The sequence below is a fragment of the Balaenoptera acutorostrata genome, chromosome 15, assembly GCF_949987535.1.
Source record: "Balaenoptera acutorostrata chromosome 15, mBalAcu1.1, whole genome shotgun sequence".
In the NCBI taxonomy this organism is placed as follows: Eukaryota; Metazoa; Chordata; class Mammalia; order Artiodactyla; family Balaenopteridae; genus Balaenoptera; species Balaenoptera acutorostrata.
Genome location: NC_080078.1, coordinates 31,550,962 through 31,559,662, shown reverse-complemented (window position 1 = coordinate 31,559,662; position 8,701 = coordinate 31,550,962).

Here is an 8,701-nt window from a genome sequence, read left to right as displayed (position 1 = left end):
AATAACTTTAAGGAGTACTGCTTAGGTATTTTGTAGAATGTCCTTCATGTGTTTCTCATGACGATGCTACTGTTATGGGTTCTGGGGAGGAAAACTATGGAGGTAAAGTACCTTCTCATTGCCCACATCGAAGGTGTATTCTACCGGTATGATTTCTCACTTTTGATGTGAACTTTGATCACCTGGCGGAGATGGTGTCTGTCAGATTTCCACACTGTAATATGCCCTAATTTTAATAGACTGTTGCATCAATTTCCTCTTTGGCTGCGTGGTTGTAATTCTGACATTAATTTTTGCTGCATAGATCTATTCAAAGGAAGGCTGGTTTTAACTTATTTGAGTTGAATACATGCTTTAAAGAGAGACCTTTTATTTTTTTCAGATAGAAGACATTTAATTACATTAAAATATCACACTGAAGTGATTTGCAGAGATTTTTAAGCAAATATTTAATATGTAGTGTTGGTGGAGATGTAGAGAAACAGACATTTCATAGGCCGTCTGGAGTTCGGGTCAAGATGGGGAGGAAGTTTGACATTTCGCACCCAAAGTCTTAAAATGTGCCACCTGAATCCATCAGTTCTATGTTCAGAAATTTATATGAAGAAAATAAATACGTATGCCAAGATTTGACCAAAAAACAAAAAAAAACCCAAAAAAACCCTCAATCCAGCTCAGTACGGTATATTTGTAGGAACCAAAAATCGAAAATAACCTAAGTGCCCCAAATAGAAAATTAGCTTTAAAATCGATGACATAACCCCACAATCCAATGCCAACCAACCATTTAAAAGGATGTAAAGGTGTGAGTAGCTAATCACAATTTATGGCAGGGAAAAGAAGATGAAAAACAGCGCTCATAGGAAAATTCTAATTTTGTAAAACAAATGTATGTATGTATATGCATAGAAAAAATAATGGAAGGATATGTATGCAAATATTACATTTGTTCTTTGAGTTGTGGGCCAAGAGTTTGGTTTCTTTCCATTTATTTGTATTTTTACATTTCCCTACAATGACTATGTTTTGATTTTGTGATGAGAAAAAATTAGTTTTAATTTTTAAAGTTATTTTTGATTTACTACATTGAATAATGTGATTTCTATGTATTTAGCCATCAAAGTGCACTTTAGAAAGGAACCTGACAAATAATTATATCATCACACTAGGCCAATCCCAGCTCTACTGCTTTTTTCTTTTTTCCACACCCCAAGGCATGCAGGATCTTAGTTCTTAGTTCCATGACCTGGGACCAGGGATCAAAACCCCACGCCCCAGCCTCCACCCAGTGGAAGCGCGGAGTCTTAACCACTGGACCGCCAGGGAAGTCCCTACTGCTTATTTTCTGTATCAGCCAGGGTCCCTGCACCAGAGAGGTGGCCGCTCAAATCAGGTGATTTGAGGAGAGAGCAGTACAGGGGATCGTGTTGTACTTGGAGGCCAATGACAGCTGAGTTACCTCTCCTGTGCTGGAAAGGCAAGGAGAGGGAGTGGTCACCAGTAGTCAGAATGGGTAGCCCTAGGGAGGTGGCAGACCAGCCTGCTGCCCCCCCACTGGTAAGGAGCTGGGGGAATAAGTACCCTGACTCATGTCCCTCCCTCTGCTCTCTTTTTGGGCTCCCGTCGTCTAGGCTACTGGAGATGAGAGGGCGTATCCCAGTTTGTAGACATGGGCTACACAGGTCAGCCTTCCTGTGCTGGGAGCCGAGAGAAGAATGTGCAGAGTGGACCTGGAAGGGTGGCCAGAGGACAGCCAGCCAAGGGCCACGGGAGCTTGTTTGAGCTGTTTAACCTCTGTAGTATAATAAGAAATATATTTGGTCTTCATCCTTGCTTCCTGGCACAGAGCTTCTAAAACCCTTGGAATTTCCTGAGTGACAGGGGTGGCTTCTGTTATTCACAAGAAGCCCTTTTCAATCACACCTGAGTTTAGGCTAATGAGGCGGCTTAGGGTGGGGCCCCTAGACAGGCTCAGGATGGGGCTGCTCACCAGAAAGACCAAGTGGCTGGAGGGTTAGCACTCTTAGCACCCAACCGCTGACCTCCAGGAAGGGGTGGAGGGGAGCTGGGGATTTCAGCTCTATCAAAAGTCTTGAACAGCACCCTCCTACTCTCTCTCCCTCCGCTGAAAGAAACCAGCTGCCAGGTCTCCAGTTGCCCCACGGGGAGTTAATTAACATAATCATCCCCAAACTGTTTCCTTTCCCAAAGGAGATTACAATGGGATCCCCGCTGTAAGCCCTCCCGTCATACCCCTCCCCCATCCACGTCCCCAGCAACCTTTGATATGTTTTCTGTGACTATAGATTAGCTTGCATTTTTTCAAAACTGTATGTAGGGGCTTCCCTGGTGGCGCAGTGGTTGAGAATCTGCCTGCCAATGCAGGGGACACGGGTTCGAGCCCTGGTCTGGGAAGATCCCACATGCCGCGGAGCAACTAGGCCCGTGAGCCACAACTACTAAGCCTGCGGGTCTGGAGCCTGTGCTCCGCAACAGGAGAGGCCGCGATAGTGAGAGGCCCGCGCACCGCGATGAAGAGTGGCCCCCACTTGCCGCAACTAGAGAAAGCCCTCGCACAGAAATGAAGGCCCGACATAGCCATAAATAAATAAATAAATAAATAAAGATTTAAAAAAAAAAAAAAAGAATCCGCCTGCCAATGCAGGGGACACGGGTTCGAGCCCTGGTCCGGGAAGATCCCACATGCCGCGGAGCAACTAAGCCCGTGTGCCACAACTACTGAGCCTGTGCTCTAGAGCCCACGAGCCACAACTACTGAAGCCCGCACGCCTAGAGCCCATGCTCCACAACAAGAGAAGCCACTGCAATGAGAAGCCCGCGCACCACAATGAAGAGTAGCTCCTGCCCGCCACAACTAGAGAGAGCCAGGCGTGCAGCAACGAAGGCCCAACGCAGCCAAAAAGTAAAATAAATAAATAAATAAATTTATTTTTAAAAATGTCTAGAGATAGCCCAGGGACATCCACAAATTCATCAGTGACTTCCTCCTTTCTGTTCCACCATCCTTGGCATATAGCTTCCTTCCTTAAGGTTACCTCATGGTCAAAGATGGCTGCTGCAGCCCTTGCAATCTTGTTTGTGTTCCAGATAGAAGGAAGAAGGAAGTAGCAAGTTGGCAAGTTAAGTCAGTTCCCTCTAAACAGCTTTCCTGGAAGCCCCACCCAATGACTTCCTCTTATTATTTCATCATCCTCCCTTAGTTGCAAGGGATGCTGGGAAATGTAGTTCTTAAGATGGACACATTGAGTTCCTAAAGCTGCCAACCTCCTTCTCTTCAAGGCCAGCTGGGCACGTTCGGTTTCCCACAGGTACGATCATTTGGTTGCCATCTTTGTTCCCTCCATTGGCCTGGAGGACATGATAGCCCTTGCTAAATTCACCCAAAAAAGCTTCAATGATGGCCAACAAAGCCCGTTCTTCTTGAACACTGGAATGCCTCTAATAAAAAAAGCTCTCCTCCAAAATAAAATGGCCTTGGACATTATAATGCCTCAAAAGGAGCCATCTGAACCATTATCCCAATAAAATGTTGTGTTTTCATACCTGAAAAAAAGAAAAAAAAAGGGCACATTGCCCACTTGAATAAAATTTAGGCTCTGTTAGCAAAGAACAACTGTGGAATGATACTTGGGAAGGGAGCTAGCAGACCCTGTTATATATATTACCCCATTCTGTGCTCAGTTTTGAGAGATCCTTAGGAAAATCCACCATTTCCCCCATGAGGTCTGAGATTCTGTGACACGTCTGGGTAAAAGTTTTTTTGTCTCCTAGATAACAGACTAGCAGCACTATTTTCTATTGTTTGTTAAGGCAGGTAGAATTTACTTGCCCTAGGTTAGCTGTATTTCATAACAAGGGGAGGAGAACATATAAGGCTTCCAATTTCTGTTAAAAATTTCTTTCTTTAAAACTTACCTTTGTTTTCAATCTGCGCTACTGTTTAAAACAAGAGTTTACCTTCAGTTTACCAAATGAGGTAAGTGGGTTGTAACTGGATCCAATCATGAGCATGCCATTTCTGCTCTCAGAAAGGCATCAAAAAGGGGAATCAGAACACACCTCTTCCACCTTCCTTCCCTACTTGCTGGAACACTCACCTCCTGTTCCTGTACAAGATGACTTTGGAAGGTGAGTTGTGGGCCTTCTGGGTCACCCTTGGAGTCTAGGACTTTTTGAACAATCAGAGAATCCCACATTCATTAGAGAGCTGAATGCAGCCTGGGTGAAATCTAGATCTGGTGGTTTTAAAACATGTTCTCCATGGGACTTCCCTGGTGGTCCAGTGGTTAAGACTTCGCCTTCCAATGCAGGGGGTGCAGGTTCAAACCCTAGTCGGGGAGCTAAGATCCCACATGCCTTGTGGCCAAAAACCAAAACATAAAACAGAACAATATTGTAACAAATTCAATAAAGACTTTAAAAATGGTCTACATCAAAGAAATCTTAAAAAAAAAAAAAAAACATGTCCTCCAAATCTATGACACTCCTCTCTTCAAAAGGTGGGATCTAATTCCCCCCTCCCCTTGAATGTGGCCCAGACTTAGTGTGTTGCTTCTAAGGAATAGAATGTGGCAGAATGATGCTGTATGACTTTTGAGGCTAGGTCGTGAAAAGGGTAACTTCTGCCTGGTATTCTCAGCTCGCTCACTCTGGGGGAATCCATGTCTTGAGGACACTCAAGCAGCCTGTGGAGAGCCTGAGGTTCCTCATCTGTTCATTTCACCATCCTGGCTCATTGAACGATCAGACTGTGGACTGGGAATATGTGTCTTCTCAGTGAGATGCTTGGATTCCTTCTTCTCCAAGAGATCTTCTCACTAAGTCATCGCCCTTCTGCTGTCTTTGCTTCAGCAAAGGATGGTGATTCTGGAGACAGGCTGACTGAGTTTCAATCCTGGTTCTACTGCCTACAAGCCGAGTGGGTTTTTTTGCTTTTTAAAAATTTATCTATTTATTTATTTTTGGCTGTGTTGGATCTTTGTTGCTGTGCGTGGGCTTTCTCTAGTTGCGGCGAGCCGGGCTACTCTTCGTTGCAGCGGCAGGCTTCTCATTGTGGTGGCTTCTCTTGTTGCGGAGCACGGGCTCTAGGCACGTGGGCTTCAGTAGTTGTGGCGTACGGGCTTAGTTGCTCCGTGGCACGTGGGACCTTCTCAGACCAGGGCTTGAACCCGTGTCTCCTGCATTGGCAGGCGGATTCTTAACCACTGGACCACCAGGGAAGCCCCTGTATGCTGTTAAATGTTAAATAAAAGATGTTTTATTTTATCTTGTTATTAGTATTGCCTTTTGGTGCTTAGAATATGATTTGACTTTTCTTATGTCTTTTGTCTCATGTCCTTGAGTCTAACTCTGACCTTTCTAGCAGTAATTAATCCATGAGACCACTTTTGCTGCCCACTGTGATGAATGCATGCATTATGTATTGTGAGAAGCTATTGGTATCCTTTATTCTCTTGACATTTCTGCTCGGTAGTCAAATAGGTGAGGAAAAAGATGGGCTGCCATTGTGGTTTTAATTCAATCACATTAACAGTCTTGGAGTGGGGAAGGCCTTTTTAAGCTTGATGCAAAACTCAGAAGCTTAATTAATAAAAAAAATTTTTTTTTGGCCACACCGTGAGCCTTGCAGGATCTTAGTTCCCCGACCAGGGATTGAACCCAGACCCTCAGCAGTGAAAGCACCGAGTCCTAACCACTGGACCGCCAGGGAATTCCTTCTGGTTACTTTAAATGGATTGAAGTTTCCAGATCTTAGCTGAAAGGTGTCATATTCACTGTGGCTCATACAGCCTCCCAATTCCAAGGCTGGAGGCTAATCCAGGAGCATTTTCCCAGGCCCCTTGAGTGCTAGTCTTTGTTGAGTGATTTTGTGTGCTGGGATTGTAGGAGTTGGTTCTTTCCTCACTTTTTATCATTGAATCCTGAGACTTTTAACCCCTTTTTTAACCCTATGACTGTCTAACATCCTCTCCATTTATTATGCTCAGAGAGACTTAGTAACTAGCCCAAGGACACTCAGCTAGGAAGTGCCTGTACAACTATTTAGAAAGCCAAATGAGACGGCACCATCTCGCCATCATCACAAAGAGAATGTAGTTCAAGTCAAACCAGATCATTCCTGGTTCCTGGAGCCCTTTCTACTTCTGTGCCTTTGAATCTATGGGTCCCTCCACTCTGAGGGGCCTCTCCCTTCAGGGAGCCTTGCCTGTGCTTCATAGCTTAGCTACAATGCTTCCTCCCCCAGGAAGCCTTCCCTGATTCTCATCACTGGGAAATAGCATTTGGCACATGTTGCTTTTCACAGTGGCCACTTGTGAGACTCACCCCACAGCTTTTGCAGGTTGGCTATGAGCACCCACCAGGTGTTGATGTGTAATAATGTTGCTTAGGTTTTAAAAAAGGCAGTTTAGAATGAAAAAACAAAACAAAACTAATTTGCCAGTAGCCAGTAGCCTGGTCTCCAGTCATTTTGTGTGGATGTGTGTGTTTGTGTTTGTGTGGGACAGAGAAAAAAGAGAGAGAGAGATTCACTTAAGACCTTGGTAGCTCCCAGAAAAATCTCACTTATCACAGAAAACGTTACAATGCATTCAGATGATGATGATGACGATAATTATTTGCTGTAAAAATAACTGAAGATTTTTCCGATTGTATTGAAAAAACATTTACATATTATATTAATTAATTAATTAATTTATGGCTGTGTTGGGTCTTCATTTCTGTGCGAGGGCTTTCTCTAGTTGCGGCAAGTGGGGGCCACTCTTCATCGCGGTGCACGGGCCTCTCACTATCGCGGCCGGCCTCTCTTGTTGCGGAGCACAGGCTCCAGACGCGCAGGCGCAGTAATTGTGGCTCACGGGCCTAGCTGCTCTGCGGCATGTGGGATCTTCCCAGACCAGGGCTCGAACCCGTGTCCCCTGCATTGACAGGCAGATTTTCAACCACTGCGCCACCAGGGAAGCCCCATTTTCATATTATAGAATCAATAAATTGTTTTTGTAGTGCCTGTACAAAACAGACCCTAGGCTGTGTTCCTCTAATACTGAGTGGACAAGCGCCCTGCCTCCTGCTCCCTCCCATTCTGGTCGACCCAAAGAACTTGGGATTCCTCTATAAGCCCTACTTTTGCCTGGCATGTCCTTCCTGCCATGGCCTCCATCCCCCTTTCTTTCTAAACTTTATCTTTTAAGATTCAACCAGGAACAAGACTGCCAAGATCCCTGCCCTCTAAGAACTTACTTTTTGGTGAAAGGAGACACATAAGTAATCATTTCAGATACTGATACAGGCTATGAAAAAACAAAACCAGGCAATAGGAGAGTGTGGAGGGTGGTGCTTTAACGAGGCTGGTCTGACAAAGGCTCTCTCTGCTCGTGGGCCATTTGAGAGGAACCTTGAGGAATGACGACGAAAAGGAAAAGATTCCAGAGAGAGGGAACTGCGAGGGCAAAGGCAGTTTCCGAGGAAACAGAAAGAAGGCCAGTTTGGCTGGGCAGCCCAAGCCAAGCAGAGACTGGCGTTGAGATGACACAGAGGAGGCGGGGCCAGGTCCTGCAGGGACTTGTAGCCCACAGAGAGGTCAGATTTTATTCCCAAGGTGATGGCTTTACAGCCAAATTGCTTTGTAGAAGGGTTTTCTTGCAGCTCGTGGGACTTCTCCAAGCCCCAGTGGCTCATGCCTCCGCCGCCAGCCTGTGAGGGCCAGTTTGCCTCTGTGCGGTCAGCGCCCCTTTAAGTGGCGGCTTCCTCCTCAGACCCTGAGCCCCTGGGGACGCCCCTGGCTGGGTGACCGCAGCGCGCAGCCCCGCGCCTGGCCCACAGCAGTCGCGCAGCCCGGGTCGGCGGAGGCTGACCAGGCGATTGCGCAGGGCGACTGAACAAGAAGTCGGCGCAGAACTTTCCCCCTGGAAGCGGGGCCTCCCACTCGGCGCGGCCACGCGGATTCCGGCCGTAGGACGGGGGGGGGGGGGGGCGGGGGCTGGAACGTGAGGCAGGCGGCCGCACGTGGCCCAGGAGTGTGCTTTTCGGGACAGGTGCGGGGGCCGCCAAGTTCGAGAAGGCGCAGACGCAGCCGGGCCTCGGCACCCCGTCTCCCACTCAGGTTTATTTTCAGTTTCGCGGCCGCTCCGGTCTGGTCAAGGGACGGTGTCCTCGGAGGGCGCCAGGGCGTCTTCAGGGGGCGGGCCAGAGGGTCCCCCACGCGCAACGCGCAGCGAGCCGCGTGCCTGCTGTCTGCCCAGAAGGCTGGTGGGAGCCCGCGGGCTTCGCATCTCGGAAGTTTTTCTTTGGACTCTGAGGCTCAACTTGCCCATCTAAGAAATGGGTCTCTGAAATAAACAGCTGGCGAAGCACTTTGCAAACTTGGATTCAAGTTGGGCGTTTAATTCACTTTCTTCAATTCCCTCCTCCCTTTGGAAGCCCAAGGGGCTGGAGTAGCGGGAGGCCACCCACCACACCCTTCCGTCCCTGCAGAGTGGTCACGGGAGTTGATTTTGCGTCCCCTGCGGCCTGGAAGCACCGGAACAGCCCTCCTGTGGGGTGCGGTCTCTGAGCCCCGGGTCACGTGACTCCCGCCCGCTGCCTCTGGCCAGCGAGCAAGTGCGCATGCGCAATTCTCTCTCTCCTCTCTCTCCCTCCCTCTCCCTTCCTCTCTCTTTCCCTCTCCCTCTCTCCTTCCCCC